The 23,790-nt window shown below is 39.6% G+C and overlaps 1 long non-coding RNA gene across 1 annotated transcript; it reads left to right on the top strand.

Moving 5' to 3' along the window:
- Positions 1 to 7,415: 7,415 nt before the first annotated feature.
- Positions 7,416 to 21,497, top strand: LOC117021934 (uncharacterized). The gene is made up of 3 exons (XR_004422965.1): positions 7,416 to 7,531; positions 18,462 to 18,619; positions 21,212 to 21,497. It is a non-coding gene; the product is annotated as an uncharacterized LOC117021934 (long non-coding RNA).
- The last annotated feature ends 2,293 nt before the right edge of the window (positions 21,498 to 23,790 follow it).

The following is a 23,790-nucleotide window of genomic DNA, read 5'->3' as shown; positions in this document are numbered from 1 at the left end:
TTCTTTGGTATATAATGAAAAACGTTTTCTCTGATCCTTTTGTGCATGGGAGAATAAATTGTCTTGCATAATTATAGTTTAAATTTTTTTATTGTGGCTGATTTTTTATATAAACGATTAAATTGCCATTGCGTGAACCTTACATCTAAAAGTGATCCTCAGTCATGGTTTGCATATTGGTTCAGAGCAGAACTGTCCAGTAGAAATTTCTGCGACGATGGAAATTTCTTTGTTGTCCAATATGGTGGCCATGGGGCACATGTGGCTACCGAGCCCTTGAAATATGGCAAAAGTAATTGAGACTCTAAATTTTTAATTTCATTTAATCAGCCACTAGTGACTACTGTTTACTATAATGGATAGTGCAGGCCCAGAGGTTGAATGATGACCTGTGGTCATGTGAATGGAGTGATTTCAGAAGTATCAGGAAGGGCTCTTTTCCCAAAATCACTGCCTCACCTACCAGCTTATAATGCTTGGAATAGCTTAAACAGCAACAAAGCTTCTTATGGACTGAATTTTGTGCCTCCCCTGACTCCTCAAATTCCTATGTTGAAATCTCAACCCTCAGTGTGATGGCTTTAGGAAGTGGGGACTTAGGGAGGTAATTAGGTCATGAGGGTAAGCCCTCATGAATGGGATTAGTACCCTTGTAAGAAGAGACATGAACGAGTGTGCTTGCACTCTCTGCCATATGAGAAACACCTGATGACCTCTGCAAATCAGGAAGAGGGTCCTCACCAGAATCTGACTATGCTGGCACCCTGTTCTCATATTTAGCCTCCAGAACTGTGAGAAATAAACGTTTGTTGTTTAAGCAACTCAGCCTTTGTAATTTGTTACAGCAGACAGAGCTGACTAGGATAAAAGCCTTATGTGTAAGTATCATGGGACACAGATTCTTGCTAAGGTTGGGGTGGTGGTGGGTGGTTCTAAAGTAAAGGAAGCCCTGGCTTTCCATAAGTCATGCAAGAAAATCAGCCCTCTTACTTTAGAGCTACTATGCCTTGTTAAAGATGCATTGCTGTATCTGATCACAAGAGAAATGCAGGGTGATTCTTGTGAATGACTAGAGAAGGGAGGAAGGTGTGAGCCAGGTCACAGTGTTTCTGAACTGGCCAGTGAAAGGGGACAGAAGCAGCATCATGAAGGAGAGAAAAGAGTGAGGCCAAGACAAAACCAAATAATTCATACTCTTCCCCTGTCTTGTCCCCTAGGCTGAGAAGAGAATGTCATGGGAGGATTGCAAATAGCCCACTGGGCCCAGAGCAAAGCTTCCTTGGCCTGACCATCTCCAACAGGGGCAACAAATGGGCAGCTTCTTAGTTCCTCCCTTAATGTATTCTTTTTTTTTTTTTTGGATTTCTAGCTTCTTTTGAAAAATGGAAAGATCTGACAATACTTGTTCATATTCCCACAGGCTACAGTTGACTTAAGGAAGAACTTCCCTCTTTAGTTATGGCATAGACACACCCCAGTTAACCCTTGTCCCCACCACCTGAGTCTATATGTTTCTGAGGGCAGGAATTGTGTTTTATTTATTTATAGTAGATTGGTGCAAAAATAATTGCGGTTTAAAGGGTTAAAAATAATTGCAAAAACCGCAATTACTTTTGCACCAACTTAATGTTTAGTACTTCCCTCAGAAGACTAGCTCCAGCAGCCTCTCCATGAATATTTGAGGACTAAATGGAAGGGTATCTCAGCTGTGCTTTTCCTCCTTAGCTAACTCAGATCCTGTCTCTGCTCCCATCTGCCTGTGGGGAAATCATTTGGTCAGGAAGGCAGACTTGTTAGTTCCCCATCTCCTTTTTTCCTTTGAAGGTTCTTGGCGGCGTGAAAGGGACAGTGAGAGGGATTTTAAATGCCTTAGCTGCCAACTTGTTTGAGAACAACACAAAAGAATGCTAAAGTTGAAAGATGCCCAGGCTTTTTACAAGTGATTTATGAATTCCATTAGCTGGAACTCATTTTACGTTATCCTTGGCAGCTGGCTTGAGTAAAGGTGAAGGGTAACTCAGAAATTTTTGAAATTCACTGACAGAGGTGGAATGTCCTTTTTCTCATCTACTTATTTATTTATAGTTAAAAGCTAAATATTGCGTATGGGATTTCTCTATTCTACTCCCATCTCTGCTTGCACAACGCACTCCCTCCTGTCTACCTCCATCCTCTACCATCACTCCTGCGGCAAAATTATTTTCTTTGAAAATGAAAGGCCATGATTCTTCATATTCTTCAAATTATTAATCCTGCTTAGCTCTGCAGCCAAGGGAACTTTGGTGAAAATAATTTCAGATGATATATTCACTATGAAGGGTTAGAAAAAAACTGACCATTCATGAAAGGAGGACTCAGATTTGAGAGTTGACATCTTAATAATACTCTTTATTGGTAGAGTACAGAAAGTTTTATTGACTAAGCTAAAACATCGATAACATGAGTACCATATTTTCCATGTACACTGGTGTAATAAAATAGCTCTAAAACCATTCTAAGCTCTTTTAAGTAAAGATGCTATATAAATACAAATTGTTAATATCATTACAGTTCCCCATTTCTTTTCTGACATGACAACTTTTTGTACAAGTACCCACTCTTATCTTCTACTATCACGTAACCTCTCAAGAAATGAGAGAAAGAAACAAAAAAAAAAAAATCAAGTGCTTGGAGAAATAACCATTGTCTATAATTTAGCTGTTAAAACATGCTGCTAGTTTCAGGAGGAAAAACAAAACTATTTACAACAGTTGATGAACTGAAGCTTTGTGCTCAAGGAGAGATTCAAACTATTGGACATCCTGTGTAATGAGCCACTTCTGGCAGCAGGGTGCTTGGATTCTTGGATTCAGAAATGCCACTACTTTAAAAAAAAGTCATAGGTTCATTTTGATCACATAATTAATTGAGCAGGGCAGTACTTTTGGTACTTTAAAAAATATTCTTGGATTTTGCGAGTGGTTGCTATAGTTCATTAATAGAAGTTATGCTCTATGATATAATTACATCACATTCTGCCTATTTTATTAAGTAAATTCTTGGTGGCAGGAATGGTTTCAATTTAACTAAGCTTTCTGGAGCTCCTGCTTCTTCAGGTCTCTTACACTTTTCATCCTTTATTTATATCTGCCTTTCATTGAGTTCAATCTTTCCTGTAACTGAGGCTAATGAATATATGTTCATATTTTCTCCCTTTCTCCACTCTCATTCATTTAAGTAACGGGTACTGATTGATACTTATTAGTGAGCAGTACTGTGCTAGCTGCCTTGGAATCTTAGCTTACACAGACCCCACCCACTCCCCATTCCTGGCTCTGACCTCTTTTCATACTGCAGTTCTGTCTTCAAGACTAGACTTGAATGCTTGGTTCTTCCCACAAATGATACATATCTGAGACAGGTTCCCTATGTCCTTCGTTGGTGACATAGCCATCCTGGTCAGGCGGGCTTGTAACCTCAGTGACCTTGTAGTTTCCTCTTCTCTCACTCCTCAGGCCCAACTCATATCCTTTGCTCTGTTTCTACCATCTGTCCCTCACCTCCAGCTCCGCTGTCACCTGTGACTCAGACCTTCACTAAACTTGAGGATTACTCAACAGCCTCCAAGCTGCTGTCTGCTTTGTGTCCTTCTGATTTCCAATCTGATCCATTTGCGTGGTCAGATTCATCTTTCTAAGATTACTGCTCTGATTATGACAATAATCAGGAGTGCTCAGAAATCTCCCGTGGCTTCCTTTTGTGTACAGAGTAGTCTACGTCCCTTGGCATGGAAGTCAGACCAACCAAGGTAGGACACCCAGATTGCTTTTCCAACTTCTCTCCTACCCCTTCTCCTTACACCAACTTCCATTTTTGCCCCCAGTGCCTTTGCTGCTATTCCTCTGTCCCACGTCCTTCTTCTTCCCACAGCCCTACGTAATGAGTCCACATTCTGCCTCATCTTCAAATTCTTGCTCAAGTGCTGCCTTCTACATACAGCTCTTTCAAACTTCCTAATTACAAGTGATCCTTTTCCTTCTGGGTTCCTATAACATAATATTGAATAAGTTGAATTTATTTGGATTGAAACAATATTATTTGGCGGAGACCTAAGACACTGTATTGTTTCTCAAACCAGCACTCCCTAGCTTTGTATAAAACCCAAACTCACTTTACATTTACCTCCAAGGTCCACTGGCAGGCAAATTTTGACAAAGACATGTGTCATTCCTTTGTTTCCCTCACTGTGCCACACAGATGATGTTCACCTTGTCATGCTTAACCACTACATTATGGCGATGCACTTTCACCATCATTATGAAGTAGTCATGAGACAACCATTCTTTGGCATGCTGCCGGTCGAGCCTCAGCCATGTGCAGAACAGACCTCTGGAGTGGGGTGGGGGTAGGGGGATCAGAGGCAGCTAGAGGAGATGACTGGGCAGGAAGTCGTGCTTGCAAGACTTTAAGCAGAAGTTAAAAGGAGTAGCTATGGCAAGGACAATGCAAGTCAGGTGCCACAGAAAAGGTTTCTTCTAGGCAGATGGCCTTTGTTGCCAAGTTGACTAAAACAAGTTTCTCTCTTAACAGGATGACTCAGATCTTCCCTTTTAATTCCAGCTAGGGGCTTAGGGAAAGGAGACTTTCAGCCCTTTTATGAGGAATATATTTGACTTGCGCATGTTTTTGTCTCTCGGTTAACAATGAATAATGAGGTAAACTATATCTTGAAATGACTATAACTTCCAGTGCACTGAACAATGCCCTGGTAATCAGGAAAAGTGATCGTCTCCTGTAAATGGTCTGCATGGATTGTTTATCTCTATAAAACTATTCTTTCAATTTCTACCACATGTCCTGAAATTAAAGAATTTTGTAACTTCTACAGATATTAAGATTGTGTTTTGCAGTTCTTTGCCAAGTTGAAACATTCTCTTCCTTGGCCTCTTAGCATCCCATGTGCAACTAATTTTGCTGCAAAAGTTTGTTGCCACTTTTATATTTTGGCTCTAAATAAAACTTTTTTTCAAAATGAGAAATTTTGGTGAGGAAACCATGAACTTAAAGGTCTACTTTTATGAGTGTAATAGGAGTAAGTTCTCTTTAAAAAATAAATTAATTAATTTAAAAAAAAAAGCAAGCATTTTTGGCACTTCAAACCTCATCAACTAGATTTGATCCCAGATAGTATCAGGCTTATCTTGAGTAGGAAAATGTCAAAGGCTCAAGTGCTGTAAGACTCAGAGAGCATTTTCACTCATCAGGAGGCTGGTTAAGCTTATTATTTGCTATCCAAAAGCTTCAGGTACTTATTCACCTGGGCTAAACTTGAAAACAGTAACGGGAGAAAAGAAATGTGCTCCTAATTGAAAGCCCCAGGGAAACTGAGTCAACAAAGTAGAGCTGGACACTATTTGGTGCAAGTGGAAGAGCAAAGTTTTTCTGCCAAGACTCTGTGGCCTGGGAAGGCTCATTTCCCATCATCCCTTGAGACCAACGATTTCCAACACCACATTTACAGAAGCTCAGCCATGTTTTCACACCTGGTTAAGTGTCCATATTTCCTTGCATCTAAATAAGTGAGTTTTATACGTATCTTTTCACTCGAATACTTGACTTCTCAGGAGAACTATCCAGCAGTATGGTTCTAGAGTTGCTCAGCTCCAAATCTCCGGTTTGTTCAGTACCCACAAAGGACCCTGATGCATGCCAAGAAAAACAGCACACCAGCTGTATCTTTGCTAGTGTGGTGCAAGCTTTCAAATATTATTTAAAATCACCACTTATGGAAAGATATAGAAACTACGGCCATATTGGTATTTTTAATGAGGGCCAGTTAGTTAAATATTTCTCTCCAAATTGATATTTTTTGTTCCACTGGCTATGGTTTCCCCCAATTTATTAAACCCCTCAACTTTTCTTTAACATAAATCACTTCTATTTTCCTACAGAAATTACAAAGGTACAGTATTTACCGAAAAAGAAATGTGGATGAATTCTCTGAAAATCACTTCTATGATAAACTATTCTGTTATTTTTATTAGTTTATTCACAACTGTGTATTGATGTTGGAAATTATAATTAACACAGTGCTATGACTGGGCAAGAGAGGAGCTTTTATTTAAAGAAAAATGGGTCATATTTTGAATGGTCTGAGAGTAGTGTAAATTCCCATTTTCAGTCTTACTATACCTGTTTCTGGAAAGGTGAGGTTGGGAAAGACAACAGATGGTGGGGGAACATTTAAAGAACACACATGTCTTCACTCTTTCCATGAAGTCTCTGATAAATCAAAACGTATTTTCTTTATTTTATTCCAAAAGCAATGTTTCCTTATCTCTTCTGTGAATTCAGTATTTTTCAACCCAAGAGAAGGTAGGAGATGAGATGTGGAACTTTAGCAGCCAAGATAAACAATCTTCTATTAAACTAAAATATTTTGTGGCACTGGCAAGCCTCCTCAACTTACTGGGAGGTTTGCTAAGGGACGGTGGGAATGGAGAGTTAAATCAACAAGGGATTTCTAACTTGAGATTTTGCCAACGTTTCTTTTGTATTAAACAATTACAATTCAGGGGTTTTCAGCCAACTACAGTATCTTCATCTAAATGATTCCATTATTTAACCTTATACACATACTGCATGACTCACTGTATATTTTTCCTAGCTTGGTCATATAATATTGTCTCTTGGTAAAGGGAAGTTGCCAGACACTTACCCTTTTGCACATGTCACCTCAAGACTCTTCACTTTTCTGTAAGGTGTGTTGTGCCTTTGTTATTTCTTTAGATTTTTTTTTTTCTCTGCCTTTTCACTCTATTGCTGATAGCTCCTGAATAAAACCAGAAGTCTCAGTGCATGGCGGTCCTTTTAAGGGCACTTATATGTCTGTAGTGTAAACATAAATAAATAAGCTGGAGAATCCCAAAGTCAAGGGAAACATTCAGAAGAGCAGAGCTCTCAACTGAAGCCAGAATTCCAGTTCTCTCTGCAGGAAGATTATGCAGTGCTTAGGGAGAAAGGTGGAAAGACACAGGAATGGAAATTGAAGCTTTCTTCAGAAATTTGAGTCCCAGTATCCAAAGGTCTATGGGGAATTGCCAATAATTTATATTCCAGGCAAAGAAAGGATTTTGGCTTGTTCCATTGAACAACTCCAAGTTAAGAAGGGGAGGGCTCATCATTATTCTTTTCCATTTGTACAACTCAGGACAGACGTGAGGTCTCCACTGATCTTTTTCTACAACCTCAGGTCACAGAACACTCTGGGCTCTCTCCACTCTGGTTTTCATATTCCATTTTTTTTTTTCCTTACTGCTTGTTGGTAGAATTGTTGGAAACCTTCTGAGAAGCTATTGTTTGTTCTTATTTCCTTTATTATTTTACCCCCACACAGAGCCTTTTCTCTGAGGAGCTCAGGACCACATGCCACAATTAAAGGACTTAATTTGAAGTTCAATTATGCCTTGCTGGGTCAGTGATCTGTGAGCGGAATTATCGAGACCTGCTGATGACCTGACAAGGAGAAAGCCAACCAGGACAATTGGAAACAGTAAGAAGTGAAGGAAATGTGGAAATACTAAGATGGGTTTGTGAGAGGAGGAATTGCAAGGAGCCAAAGGGTCAATGGGAGGTCAAAACGTAGTCAAGGGGCCTATTAAAAACTTACTGGAGGAAAGGAACCCAGAAAGGTTTGGGAAAGCCACTAAAGAGGTGCAATTTAGTTGAGAGGGAGGAGAAGGAATTTTCCACTGCGTAACTATTCAGAGCAAGGCTGAGATACACAAAATATGCCCAAGTTTTGACTTTTTACTGATAATACTTCCTTTTTAAAACTTTTTCACAATCATAGTGACCAGAGGATGTGAAAAATGATTGTTTAGTAGTAATATTAACTGATAATATTATTATGTATTGATAATAACAATAGTAAATTAGTTTACATTATTAATTACATTACATTATGATGGACTAAACACACATGGTTGCCCGTATTCCCTCCCAAGTGCTTCAGAGCTGACAGTAAATAATTTTAAAAAGTTTAAGGTCAAAGGACAAAGAGACTGAGTGAGGAATCAGAGTGAACTACAAGTGCTAATGAAATTTCAGAGGATGGAAAGCAGAGAGGGAATTGGAAAGAAATTTACCTGAAATCTATGTGTCTTCAGAGAGAAATGTCAATGAAGTGTCCTTTTATTATTTCCTAGAATCTGGGACAGGTTCAAGGTTTGGCCGGAAAGGTACTTTAGCATCATAGAGTAGTTGGAACCCCATCTCTTCTTTTTTCCCACCCTGCCTGGTGACTATTTTATCCAATCTGAGCAGGAAACAGGCATAGTCTCTGCAGAAATTTCAGCACAGAATCTAGATTCTGGTTCACTGAAGGAACTAAAGGCAGGGCATGTTGTAATAGCAAGAGCAGAGAGATTCAGTGAATACATCTTACTGAGAGATGTGTCTGCCTACTCCCAACTCCCTCAGCTGCTGGAGGTCCCCAGCACCCTGGCAGTAAGTGGAGATTGGAGAATTTCTCTCTAGAGAAATTGATTGGCCCAAGAAAAAAGACTTTCTGATATTGATATTTGGGATCATCCAGTGAAATAGCTGGTCCCTATTTACAAAGCCCATAAGCCCCACTGAGGCACACTGAGCTTCTAATTAGCTTTCTAGTTCCTCTCCCTTAAATCTGAGTAACAGGTAAGAATCACTAATTCCTGAGGAGAGACTCCCACATGAAATGTAAAACAAACCAAAAGATAGAGAAGAAAACTAACAAAACAAAACAAAACAAACAAAACAAAACAAATACCCCAATAATTATTATCCTCAGAAAGAGAAGGAAGATACTACATTTATGAGATAAGAACAGTATACAGTGGGAAAACTGGAAAGAGCTGTTGGAAATTAAAAATAGCAAAATTAAAATAAAGTATTTAACAAACAGGCAAAAAGATAAAGTTAAAAACTGTTCAAAAAGTAGAAGAAAAACCAAACATGACTTTTATTCTTATAAAAGGGGAAAATGATAAGAAAAGTAAAGGCTCAATCCAGTAAGTAAAATATCGAATAAATTCCAGAAGGAGAGATAAAGGGAGAAAATTATCAAGGGTATAATTCAAGAAAAAATTTTAAAACTGAAGGATATGAATTTCTACACTGAGATTGCAAATTAATAAATTAAAAACAAACAAAGCAAAACAAAATGCCCGATACTCATTATTATGAAATTCCAGAGCAACCAGAATAAAAAGAAAACCGTAGAAGCTTCTACAGATTAAAAAAAAAATACAAAAAAAAATCACACACATGGGACTGAGTTTTAGAATTGCACAAACCTTATTAGTAACAACAGTGGACGTTGGAGTTGGAAAAACAATGTAACAATGCCCTTAAAATTCTGGAGGAAATGTTTTCCAACTTGGAATTCTGTATCAAATAGAATGAGCAAGTAAAAGTAAGGCTTTTTAAAGACATATTAAAGTCTCAAAACAGTCACCTTCTATACATTTTTTTTCTATAGAAGCTACTGATAGGTTGTTCTAGTAAGACAAAGGAATAGATGAAAAAGATAGGAGAGATCAAGAAACTGTACAGAAAAATTAAAAAAGAAATTCTCGGTTGATGATGAAGAGAAGGTGTAAGGGTGAAACTTAAGAAATCAATAACTTAGTAAGCCTATAGCTTGATTCACCTTATAGTTTCAGCTGTTTTCTCTTTGTGTCTGTCCCTCACTGTCTGATTTAATAGCTCTGCTTTCCCAAAGTTACATGCATACCTCGTTAATCTAGCTAATCAGTAGAACACCAACTTGCAAGAAACTGAGCCAGCTCTCAGCCCAGCGGGCACCACAACCAGACTGCAATGCTTGACTGCGATTCTCGACTGCGATTCTCTGTCAGAGGACATATGAATCACCCGTAAGACGGGGTTTGAGATAACCATTTTGGAATAAACCAGACCCAAGGAGATGTTCTCCCAGATGAGTCACATGACTAACCCCCCCTTTCCTTTTTTCCTCTCCTTCTTGTGTACCTATAAAACCTTCTGACCCTTCTAGGAACCGGGGGAGGTGGACTTTGGACAGGAGTCTGTCATTCTCCCAGAATGCCGTCATTCTGAATAAGCCTGCTTTTCTTTCCACCAACCTTGTCTCTCGATTTTTGACTTTTTCAAGCGGCAGGCAGCTGGAACTTAGGATAACGAAGGCACAAAAGTGCAGCTGGGCATAGAGTAACAGCAGAACAGATTAGAGCAGGAAACAGAGGGCTCCAGGAGAGAAGAATAAAAAAAAGTTAGTATTCTTGATATATGTGGCCATAGGAGGAGGCTCCCTACCCCGATCTCTGTCGAAGATTGATTTAGTGATGGGGCACAGAAAACTAATCAAGCAAACAAACCAAACTGAGGCAATTATTAACTAAAAAAAATTATATGAAGAAGGAAATATCATCAGCTAAAAAGCTGAAAACTGTTGCTGCTTGGGAGCAGGATCGAAAACAAAGGGTCGAAAGAGGTGAGTGGAGACAACTGCTATTCATGATAAACTTTGTAGCACCACTTTACTTGTTAAATTATGTACAAATATTAACTTCATAAAAACAGGCCATCTAATGCTATACTATGCGTTAGGCATTATTTTTCATAACTTTACATGAATTATGGTTTTCAATTCTCACATAATTTTTGTATTAGGTAGGTACCTTACTTTCGTCATTGAAAGCTATAAGGCACACATAGAACTTCAGACACAGAGAGGTTAAGAAAATTGCTTAAGTTTACACAGCTAGTAGGTGTCATAACTAAGCTATGAACTCAGGCAGCTGACTGAGTGTTTTGGCTGATTCTTTTGATACTTGCTTCCATTGTTCTAAATAATATGCCCTGATATATCAATTAAATTCACTATTAAATTCAGCCCTGATATATCAATTTCCTATTAAAACAGGTGAAGTTTCAACTCTCTTATACTAATACACATACACACGCAACAGAAGCTGTGCTTGTAATCACTATTGTGTTCTACTTCTCAGCCCACATTTATGCAATGGTTAGGTAGCTTTAAATTGTATACTTTAGCATATCAATGCTTCATAAAATCATGCTTCTAGTAAATGCAAAAGTTAAAGAACTTAAGATCAAGACTGATGGGAAAATGATTTTAAAGGGGATAGAAATAAGACAATTCAAAAGTATGGACCACTGTACGTTAGTCTAATGCTGTTGGTCCAGGAGGTGGCAGAGCTGGGGCCTCAAGCCAAGTCTCACAATTCAAAATGAAATGCTCGTCTATGTCACAGAATAATCCATCTGGAGACTGGTTATTATGTGCCAGGCAGAGCACTAGACATAAGCAGTTCTGTGTTTTTGTCATCCACACTGCTGGGTGAATCTAGGAAAATAATGTAACTTCTTTGAAGTCAGAACCATGAAATTGCCATAGAAATCACTCCACGCCTCTCTGGATGATTTTGAATAATTCTGAATAAAATAAATGTAAATCATGGTGCTAATGCTACGTGTATTTTACATGCAGAGTCAAAATTACTGCCTTGTAACTTATTTACATATGCAGATACATTATTTGAGGGGTGATCACTAGTGAAGTTGAAATTTTTGATTTCAGCCACAGTTACTTTGTTTGCTTTTAGATCTAAAGAAGGAAGATATCCTGCCTTGATGTTGCCAAATATTTGCTGTAAGGAGAGCGCAGAGGGTATATCTGTCCTTCCTTTGATTTTCACAGGAAAACTTAGCAAGAACCCACAGCATAGAGGTGTTAGGGACCAGACAATTTCCACATACCTTCCACTCTGTCTCACCTTTCTGGTGCCCTGAGTTATCTCTTTAGGACCAGCTCTGATTTTGAGATTGAATATTTTTAGCCTTATTTCCTAAGTAATTACTTGTACAAACTTGTAACCCCTGGGCACTGAACAGGTCTAGACTTGCCCCTGCATTTGGTGTATTTCATTCTGCATTCTCAGCAGGATGGAAATTTACACAGCAAGGATCATGGTGTAGACAGGAGAGTATAAAACTTTATATACTGTTGGTGCCTTTGACTCTATAAAAATTGGTTTTCATGTCCCGCTTCGATTTCGCACCAGATGAGGAAGGGCTGAACTCTAGGGCCTGAGCAGCTCTCTTGACTTCTCAACCACAAACTCACATCAACTGAAATCTTAGAAGTGGCCTCAAGCAGTATGGTTTCGATACTGGGCAATGCTTTCCTCAAGGAAGCCCTTAATCATTTTCACAATTCACTTTCCAAACTACCCCATCCTTGTAAGCCAATGAGACTAAACAATGTCAGCTGCTGGCTTACAGTAGTTTCTCTAATGGCTGTATTAATATTTCTGTGTTCTCACCTCCTTCCCCTGGAGTCATCAGCTTGCATGACTGGAGCTATTAGTTCCACCCAACACTTTAGTCTAGGGCAAGCCATAGACAGGTGATATGGAAGACAGATGTTTCTGAATCCATATTCACAAGATTTAGACTATATCAAACACCCAAGGAAAGAGTTATTGTTCTCTGTCACTTATACATTCAGAATTTGGGTTTAGTTGAAGTTTGAGACAATGAACAAGCCACATGCCCATGGATGATAGAATATTCTGGCTTCCTTGTCTCCCCTGTATTTCTCTGTTTCTGTTTATTGCTCCATTTTTCTCTCCCTCTCCTAGCAAAATAGCTCAATACTGTGATACTTTTGTTGTGTTAGGTTTTCTCTTTTTAGAGAGCTCAGTTATGAGCTCACATTTTAGATTTGTATTTTAAATTGCTTTATTTTTAATCTGGATCTTGGTTTCATTCAACAAATTAAACTACAGCATTAGAATAGCAAATCATTTCAGATTTAAGGAATTTTTATTCACCAAAACAAAAATCCAATGCAAAAATACTTCTACATGCTCCTTAGAATCATTTGTTGTGTTAAAGCTTTCACCCAAACCAATTTCTAGATCTTAATAATGACCTTCATTAGATGTTTTCAACTTATGAATACTTTTTTGACATATGGACATAGCTTTAAGAGAAATATTTCTGAGTAGGGGAGACTGAGATTTCTGGCCTATCTTGATTTGAAGGTCAAATAGTTTGTTTGGGTTAGACTCAGAGTAGAAAATGAAATCAGTCATTTTTTGGTAACTCTCTTCTTCATCTGGGCTCCCAACTTTTTCTACAGAAGCCCATGGTGGCTTATTAAAATCAGGAACACCAGAAATAGAACTACAAGAAGCTGTGTGGAGAATGGTGGGACCTGTTGGCCAATGTCTGTAGTTTAAATTGAGATTCTTCACGCAGGTGATTCTTTCAATAACAGTCTAATTTAAAACCCATTGAATGCCTTTAAAGTCATCGCCAGTACAGTTTATTTGATATGTGGTTACTGGTAAAGGTAATACCTTTGTTCTGAGGAGTTGGTTTTATCTCACTTATCTACTTCCTTTGCTTAGGGAAACCTCACTTCTTATTAGTACAAATATATTCACTTAAACAGAGGCTTGGGGAGAAATTTGTGGTTTTTAAAGATCCAGCTCTTGACCTGTTACCACTAAATGTTTTTATTAAATCTTCCCACTGACATCGGTTCCTGATTTCCAATTTTGCTAGTTGAGCTCGCATTGATGCACCTTAGAGGAGAGGTGAGTCTGGCTATAAGATGAAGATGAAAGACTGTACCTTTCCTCTGTGAGATAGTAGCTCTTCATGTTGTGCCCACTCAGATTCTTATGACATCATGACTCTTTAATGAAACTGGGTAGGAGATTTGCAACCCGAGGTCATGGTCATGTGACAGGGAGGACAGTATGTATGAGGTGTGATACTAAAATGCAGTGAATGATACTGCTGAGTGCCATCCAATGGAAAGGCAAGGATGTTCAATACGGGAAATGCATTGAACCTTAGTAGCAGTGTGTAACAATTTTGAACTTGCTCAGTGCCGTCAGTCGGGTGTGAGCCATGGTTGAAAGAAGGTGTGTTTTAAAGTGTGCTATAAATCAGGGACCACGAATAACTCATTAACATGAAATGGGCAAATTGTTTCATCCTCCATCATGACAATGCTCCTTGTCACACATTGCTTCTGGTATGGCAATTTCTGTCAAATAAAACATTACAGTTTGTCTTCATCCACTTGTACTATGCGACTTCTGGCTCTTCCCCAAAGTCAAAATGACCAGGAAAGGAAAATGTTTCTAATTGATTCAGGACATTGAGGCAGCCATGACAGCACAACTGAAGATACTCCAAAAGAGGACTTCCAGAACTGCTTCAGAAAGTGGCAAGAATGATGGGAAAAGTGTGTTCGAAGCAAGGGGGAGTATTTTGAGGGGCTTTTAAGGCAATGTGTCTTTTACTGTAATAATTTAAAAAGAAAATTAAACATTCACTTTTTTTTATCACACCTCTTCATATGGTGTGTTTTAGGAACACAGGCCCTCAGAGGGAGAGGCTCAAACAAACTACAATATTTATTCACAAGTGAGATCAGTTAAAATGAGCATTTCAAGTTGCCTTAGGAAGAGAAAGAAGTCATGCCTGGGAGCAGGACGGTGGGAAGGGTTTTGGGTGGCCTCACTTTCTCCTTTTGTGTAGCTGTGTACATTTCTGTCAGTGCATGTGAAACTCTGGGGTGTGCCAGCTGATCATAAACAACATTTAAATTTCCACCTCATCTATTTTACCCAATGATGAATGGGGTAGGATGCAGATAAAAGAAAAGAGGGGCAGAGGGAGCTAAGCAATGCAACAAAGGCAACAGAACTGGTTCAAGGCTGTTTAAAAGCCCCGGAGAAGGGCATGGTTCTGGTATGGCTCCCTGATACCTCTCTTCTTTGTTCCCACAGCCCTTAGGACCTCCTTCTGCTCCTTTCTAGTTGTCAACTCCCATTCATCCAACTGTACTGACCTGAGATGAAGTGCAGCCTTCTGAAAACTATGCACAAGGCCCTTCATGATTTGATTGCTTTTTACGGCCAGTGTTTCAGCTAACTAACCCCACGTTGCTCTCTAAGTGCCAGTCACACTGAGTGTGTTTCAGCTGTTCTGACCTGCTTTCTCTCACCTCCAGGCTCCTATATATTCTTCATTTTTCTTCTCTTCCCAGTACATTGGGTCAGACCACTGCTTCAGTTTCATCTGGAGAAATGTGTAAACATACCATTCTCTCTTAGAGATTCTGATTCCAAAGATTGGGAGAGAGAAATCCCGGAATATGTAGTTCCAAAGGCGCTCCTGGAAATTCTGAAAAGCAGTTAAGTTTGGAAACCTTGTGTAGACGTCACTTCTCCGGGAAGCTACCCTCATCTGCCCCTCGGAATCTAAGTTGTTCCTCTACAAAATGAACTGCAATGTCTTTAATTGTATGTCTCCCCAATAAATGTCAACTTCGTGAGGGGCAGGGACTCTTGTCTGGCTTTGAAGTGGTTCACAAAATGTTGAATTGAATAGAAACTTTCTTCTTCTCCTGTTCTTGCTAAAACACAAGCAAACTCCTTTTTGGTTAGTTTTTGTTTGTTTTTAATGAAACAGGATTTAAAACAAGTAAGACATTAGGAAAATTACAAAAATGCAAAAAAAGAAAAAAAATTTACAAAAGCTGGTAATTTTGGTCTTTGGTTGTTGTTTAAATTTGAATGATACCAGACCCACACTTGCTTAATGTTGTGTGTGTGTGTGTGTGTGTGTGTGTGTGTGTGTGTGTTAAAGATTCACTTCAGTGAAATCTCTGCTTGTTATACACACACTTTTCTGATAGATTCTGGTAGGATTAAGAAACAAAAGCTGATCAAGTCTGCAAGATTCTATAGTCATAATCTTCCTTTGCTCTCCACTGTCCCATTTTTAGCAGACCCTTGCTTCTAGAAGTCGCCTGAGGTAAATTCATTTCAGAGGTGCTGAGAGAACCAACATCTGATACAAATTCTTATTTCTCAGCAAGTATGGAAGACACAGTTTTATGTTATTAGCTGTTATTTTTGTTGATGCAGATGCTATTATCTGATTTAAACACTGAAGAGATGGTTTTATTATGTTTGTGTGCTGGAGGCTAAAAAAAAAAGGGCAAAAATGCCAGTACCATTTTGGAAAGGAAAGCATATAATAATTAAGTATACTTTCCCAGAGAGAGGAAGAGCAGATGTTCTGTCTCTTTCATGAAGTGGGAGGGTGTGGAGACTTAGGGGAGTTGTACCCAGAGCACATTTCATAATCATAAAACGTCAAGGGGTTTGAGGAAAATCCCTAAACATGGGAGGTCTGGTTGGGGTGAATTCATTCTTATACAGCAACACAAAAGGGAATTTACCACATTTGTTTGGCAAGCATGTATTTTTGAATTATTTTCTCCAAACTCTCAAGATGTGAAAGATTGTTATCACTACAAATTAATAATGTTTGTGAAATTGAGCAAAAAACCATCCTTTTTTACTTGGCTAAGACAGTTTTACTGAGTAAATTATTACAGTGATTTCCATAACAGCCTACCATGCACAAGGTTTCCATAGGCCACAATGGAAACTCAAGCCAACTTTGGAGGAAAAACCATTAACAATAGTAGGTGAAAAAGAATGGAAATTCTTCTTATTCTAGTTCATGTAAAGTGATTCTGAAACAGGTAAGACTATGAGAGGAACCTTTTCAAAGGCACTCCTGCCTTCTCTCATCCCCTTTTAAAGGATGGGCACGTGTAATTTGAAAAGACTCCTGAATTAAATCCAACACGATCTCTCCATTCTACTCAAGCACTTTCTTCTTTAATTTTAGAACCAGTGCTATAAAATATAAACTGTTGAAGAAAATGCACTTTCGTATGGCTCTTTTAGAGGGAGGATGAGTTGATTTCTCTGATACACCATCCTATGACCAGCCTCTGAAATGGCTCCGTGACCCTGGTTCTGTTCAGACAGATCAGCCTCTAAAAGTGAAGACAAACACTGCTTACTTCCTTAGACACTTGATTCAGCGTATCAGCAGCTCATTTTGTGTGCTGAATCCATGATTAAATTCCCTTTCAATCATTTATAATGTTATTCTTTTCTGATCTCTCCTTCAGTGAACTGGAAATATCTGTATATCTGAAATCTTCTGTAATTGACATAAATCTTCAAAGTTATCCAACTTTTAGAGTTGGAAAGAACATGAGAGATTGTCTGTCGTGATTTTTCAGGAATTTATTTTATAGTATCCTAGTCAGTTGCTGCTTATATATTTTCAAAAATTAGGCACCCATTACCGCATGTGGAAGTGCATTTTATTTTTGGTGAGTGCACTATTGAGCCAAATGACATGCATTGCTCTTCTGAAGGTCTTCAGTTCTTCAATGAATCTTAGAGATAAATGGCATGTCCTCTCTCAATAATATCTCATGAGTCCCAAGTCAAACTTCGGTTTGCTTAGGAGTAGAACACATTCACAGTTAGTAATCACAGACTTCATGCCCTCTGCTGAATTCCATTTTTCAGTAGGTTCCCAATTCTCCTGGTAATTGAGCAGTCTTCTTCGTGATGTTCACATGTCCCTCCTGTGGCAGTCAGGGCAGGGCAGGGCAGGGCAAGACGAGGCTTCTGTAATCCATAGCTGGGTCAAGGTAAAACTTCAAAGACTGGCTGCCCTGGAGGAGATGATACCAGTCACCCTATGGGACAGCCCAGCAGGCCTGGCTACAACCTTAATTTCTCATATACTCCACAGGACACCAGGTCAAACTGTGGATCAGTTCTGTGCAACAACAACGAAAACATGACAGTTGAACATTTGCTATCATGTAAAACGGATATCTGCTCTGTGAATTTTCCACTATCATCTGGTGGTTTTGGCACTACTGGGCTGCAGTTTTCTTTTGTGTGTGTGTACAGAATAGCCACTTGCTCTCTGCGCTTCGGGGGTCATTTCTCACATTTCTGCTCCAGAAATTTTTGCACTCAGTAAATACATTTTTACTGTTAAGACTAAACTTTCTTGCTTTTTAATTAAAAATTTAGACCCATCTCTTCTCTAAATACCTAGACTTCTTAAAAACACTGGTGTGATTCCCTTTCCTTACTAATATTTACAATTTTCTATCATCTAAATTCTTACTTTTTATTCTGTTTATCCCCTTCACTAACACTTAATAGAGATTTCAGAGACTCTCTCTACTGCAGTTCCTTCCAAAATTCCATGTATTTGAGATTGATGCGCTTTTTGATAAAATGATGCCATGTGGAGGTTCCTTTGCCTGTATCCCGGAGACACTATGTGGCTTGAATTCAAGACCAAGCCAGAAGGAATGGTGGTTCTTAAAGTGGTTTGCCTGTGCTCTGTGTGACTCTCAACACTTGTGGGTTGAATTGTCTTCCCCAAAAAGAGATGTTGAAATCCTAATTGCAGAACCTGTGAATGCAACCTTATTTGGAAATAGGTATGTTTATAGATGTAGTCAAGTTACGATGTGATCATACTAGTCAAATTGGTCATATTGGATTATGACACAGGTCCTAATCTAATGACTGGCGTCCTTCTAAGAAGAAGAGAAGAGACAGACAAACAGACACAGGGGAGAAGTCCGTATGAAGATGGAAGCAGACATTGGAATAATGCAGCTACAAGCCAGGGAGCTCTAAGGATGGACACCACCAGAAGCTAGGAAGAGGTAAGGAAGGCTTTTCCCTAGAGCCTTCAGGGGGAGATTGCCTTGTTCACACCTAGATTTCAGAGTTCTAGCCTCCAGTGTCCATTGTTTTAAGCCACCAAGTTGTGGTCCTGTGTTACAGCAGCCACAGGAAACTAATATAGTGCTCAAAAAGGGCTATCAGTTTCCTTGACTAAAGAGGAAGTAACTTGGAACTCCCGTTTGCCTCCTCCTGATGTTAGAGGCAGAGACTGGAAGGAAGAGTAAAAATATCCAGGTTTTGTGACTCTGAGCAATCACTTACCCTGTGAGCCTCAGGCTGAACTCACTCCTTCACTCCCTCACCCAGTAAGTGTCTGCTGAGTGTGTCTGAGTCCTGGGATGGAGTTCTGGCCCTTTATGAGTTTTCATCCTGGTAGGTGAAGACAGACAATAAGCAGGGGAAAAGGTAAAAAAAAAAAAAAATAAAATAATGATGATGTCATTGCAGATATTGTTCAGTGTTAGGGAAACAATAGTGTCCCTGGATTGACATAGCTCCTAAAATCTTTGCAGTCTCCAGAGTGATGAGTATCTTTTGTATGCTAATGAAACAACTAGTCGCTGAGGAAACCTAGATTGCTTCAGGATGGAGGCCAGTCACCAGAAAGACCAAAGATTAAAAAGTTGCAACTTTTAGCCCCAACCCCAAAATGGGGAGTGGAGAGGGGCTAGTGATTTAGCTTATTACCAATGGCTGATGATTTATTTAATCATGCCTACACAATGCAACCTCCACCCAAACTCCTACAGGTTGGTGAGCACATTGAGGTGGTGGACAGGTGATGCATCTGAAAAGGACATGAAAGCCCCACACCCCTCCCCCAACAACTTGCCTTGCGCATCTCTTCCACTTGACTATCTCTGAGTTGTATCCTTTATAACAAACTAGTAATAGCAAGTAAAGTGTCTTTCTGAGTTCTGTGAGCCATTCCAGAACATTATCTAACCTAAAAGGACGGTGTTGTGGGAACCTTCTGGCTGTGCAGACAAGCCAAAGAGAAGTATGGGTAACCTGCAGACCCAAGATGTGCAACTGGCATGTGAAGTGAGGGCAGTCTTGTGAGTGTGAACCTCCCCTTCAACCTGTGGGGTCTGAGAGTGTCAGAATTCAGAATTTTAGGACACCTTGGTGCTGTCTGGAGAGTTGGAGAATTGATTAGCATGAGGGAAAAAAAATCCACACATTTGGTGTCACAAGTATTGTGAGTGAAAACAAACCAGAATAGGGATTGAGAGTAAGAGTGAAAGACGATCGGGGGAGTTGGAAAAGCCACTCTGAGGAAGCAAAAAGAACTTGGGGGAGGAGTGAGCCATGCAATGTTCTAGTGGAAGAGAATGCTAGGCAGAGGGAACATCACGTTGCAAAGGCCCTGGATTGGGAATGCGCTTGGTGTGAGACAAGAATGGAAAGCATGTTGGATGGCTGGAATGAAGGAAGTAGAATAGAAAGGGCAAATGGGGGGGTGGTGCGATGGTTGGGGGTGGAAGGATAGAGGATGAATTCAAAGAGCTGGCCTCTTATTATCAGTTATAATAAGGAGTCCAGATTTTTAAAAAGTCTCATGAGAAGTCTTTGATTAATGGTGTGCGTGTATTTAACATTCTAATCTGTCAAATGAAAAATCAAATGTTTGCATAATTTTTTAATAGCGGTTAAGCTTTAAGATAAAAGAGTGACGTCTCTGAATATAATTACAGACCTGTAAGATGATTCGCAGATAGGCCATTCTCTTGACTTTTCTCTAAGTCATGAGAAGTTGAGCCGGGCAAAAGGCTTCCTCCTCATCCCTGCTGCGTCCCTTCCTATAAGGAGAGCTCAGTGAGGGGACTCCGGGCCTCCCCTGACTACTGTCCTGGCTCAGAGGAGAGTCTGGGATGCTAAAAAGTGGCATCATTAAAGAGCCCTGGACATTCAATAGGTATTGAGTGTCTGCTCTGTGCCAGACATGATGCTCGCTGCCAGGGTTATAACAATGAAATCACACATGGTCCCTCCCTTAAGGAATGCAGTCCGTAAGGGTGTCAGACAGTCCTCATGCAGCGAGAACAGCGTATAAAGAAGGATGTAGTGAGTATTTGGGAAGCATACAGAAGGGGCACCTAAACCAGAAGGGAAGCCTCACCTTTCCTACACAGAAATGTCTTGAGAACAAGGTGACATAATCCAATCCACTTTACAGATGGTCTCAGCAGAGAGGGCTTTGACATGAGATGAAAAACTCCATTATTTAGGTCCTTGGGAAGGGGAGACCAGTTATTGGGGATATTCTGGTGTCTTTTGCTGTCTTTGTTTTAGAAACGAGAGAAAGGTTTCTGCCAATCTTTTTAACTTCTAGGGTTTAATCTAAATATGATTTTTTTCTGCTGTGCAAACGATTATGCTGCTCTGTAATCGTATGCAGGTGGAATGCTGGAAAATGTATCTATTCCCTCATTATCATGTAAATCCTATTTTTGAATATTTCAATGTCACTATACATTTTTTCCCCTTAAGTTTCTTTTCTATTATGCCTGTGGGAGATACCATCAATTGATTTTTCTTTTCTTTTCTTTTTATTTTTTTATCTTTAGCTTAGTAAATCTCAAGTTCGCAGAGAGCTGTATTTGGAGACTATATCCTTATTGTGTAGGTGCCGTTGGCAGGCGAGACTCCTAAGGCAGCAGCTGATGCTGCAGACAAGGCCTCCCCAGCAGAGGACGTGGAAGAAACCAAGACAGCAACACAAGTGCGCAGAATCGGTCCATGTCCCTGAGTTGGTTTGTGTTTCAAATTGCCCCATTATAAGTTGAGAGATGGCCCAGCCAAAGAAGATTGGGGGATGGAGACTTGAATAACTGCTGCTCTCAACAGAAATAATTCCTGGAAGTGGTGGCAGATAAATAGTTAGGTGGAGAAATGGATGACTAAGTGTGTATTTCCCAAAATAGATGGGTTGCCCTCTGTCTTTATTAACGTCTAATGGGCTAGTTTGCTTGTTTAAATTTATGAGAGAGTAAGTTCAGGCAGAAAAAAAAATAAAGAACAAGAGATGTGGACTTTTAAAGTGACTTTTTTTTTTTTTTTTTTTTTTAGCAGAGGTGCACAGGCCAGAGTTGATGACAAAAGGTTTGGGCAGCTTTTGCAAAGCATTTTGCTGGTATGGAAACTGGCAGGAGTCTGTGCTGGCTCTAGAAAAACAGACACTTCCATCAGTGTTGTTCAAAGAAATGGCATGGATAAAGTGTTGGTCTTTGGGAATCTCTTCCAAGATAGGCTGTGTAAACATGAGAATTTCTTAGAAGTCCATGAGATTGTCGAGGTTAGTGTATCCACCAGACAGGCTGGGTTAAACTGTGGTGATAAGTGACCCCTACATCTCAGTAGTTTAAAAAAACAAGGTGTGTTTCCTGTCCATGCACTTGTCCGTTTTCTTTTCTGCTTTGTCCTACCTCTAGGACCCAGTCTGATAGAACAACCACCAGCTGAAAAATGGCTGGTCTATGAGGCAGAGGGAAGAAAGAGAGAACAGCATGGTTCTGACACTAGCTTTCTGAGCTTCCATCTGGAAGGGACACGTATCACTCCTATTCCCTTTACTGGTCTGAGCAAACCACAGGGCCACACATCTGATGAGGAGGGCAAGGAATTGAAATCCTACCATGTGATTAGAAGAAAATCCAGAAAGATTTGCTAGACCGCTGTAATGACCTTCAAAACTATAGATAATGCACGTAGGCCAACTATGGACAGCCCGTGGAGATGATGGCGAAACTCAGATAGCCTTTCCTCATTTCTTGTGATTGTGAGTGTGTGTGTGTGTGTGTGCGCGCGCGCACGCGCATGCAAAAGTGAAGAGCTAAGGTTGAATATAGGCAACTTTAAGGAAAGATTAAAAAAAAAAACTTATCCCCTCTCTACCGCCAGCGTCCCAATAAACCTCTTACACATCCTGTCGCTTAAATATAATAGAACTGTTTATGTTCTAAGAACCCCTGTTGCTGGGCTGAAAACAAGCTGGGGCAGCTTCGAGATATGACTGAAGAGCTTTTTTTAGCCAATGAGAAGGAATGAGAAGGAGATTGGAATTGAACTGTCTTACTCAGGAGGTGGGAAGGCAGCTGTCCACTCAGGACCCCAGCAGGAAGCATGGTGGCTTGGGGAGAAACAGAAAGGCTTTCCTGGGAGGGAAGCAAGTCCCACCCTCTGGGTGTCTAATTTTGCATAATGATTTCATCTGGCACAGAAGGAATTGGGGGAAATGAGCATATTTTCTGCACTCTTCACCCAGAGAGTAATCCTTAAAAACAGAGTGATCCTTTTTCACACATCTTCTTGGATCTACCAATCTTTCACATGAATATTGCTTTACTGAGATTGCAAACTGTTCTTGAATCCGGGCTGATACATCAGCCACTGCCTCCCATGCAGCCAGGGAGAAATTGACAGTTTGCATATCACTGGGTTAGCTACACGTTAATTAAAGCTTCCTCCTTTTGTTACTCACACGGGTTTTTGTGAATCATGCTGTTTACAAATAGGCTAAATCCAAATGCCACACTTGCATGTGAATGTCTAGATCCAGGCACATTCTTAATTGCTGGGTTCAATGAAAGAGGGAGCTGGTGGACAGAGATGGAGAATATAATGAGCTGGAAGAACTATATAGTTCAGTTTTCTATAAAATAACTTCAAGAGCTACATAAACTTACCCTTGCTAACTGAAGTTTCTGGAAGCCAAATGTCTGAAATATGTTAACTATAAGTTTGCCTGTGTTCATAGCCATTTCCTCAAATTTCACCTTTTAGTCCTTAGAATGGCAACATAAACAGCTTATCTTGTGTAAAATCTGAGATTCATTACTTGGGTATATGAACATGGGGGGAAATATAAAGAAACAACCTAAAACTAAAAAAAAAAAAAAAATGAATTTTTTTTTCTAAACATTAGGATAGAATCTTTTTAATCTGTCAATCAGATGTTATTGTGCCCAAAGAGCAAAGCTACTCTATTGTGTTTCATTTTACCACATAATTCCTTTGTTAAAAATGGAATAGATTTGTGAAGTCTACTCATATCAAATTTTAATGATTGCTCATTAGACATGTTTGAATGAGATTAATGTCAATTTCAAATATACATGAATCAACCCCACATGATCCCCCACTAATT

The sequence above is a fragment of the Rhinolophus ferrumequinum genome, chromosome 5 (assembly GCF_004115265.2).
Source record: "Rhinolophus ferrumequinum isolate MPI-CBG mRhiFer1 chromosome 5, mRhiFer1_v1.p, whole genome shotgun sequence".
Lineage (NCBI taxonomy): Eukaryota > Metazoa > Chordata > Mammalia > Chiroptera > Rhinolophidae > Rhinolophus > Rhinolophus ferrumequinum.
Note: the sequence above shows the minus strand (reverse complement) of the source record. Positions and strands in the feature narration are given on the sequence as shown.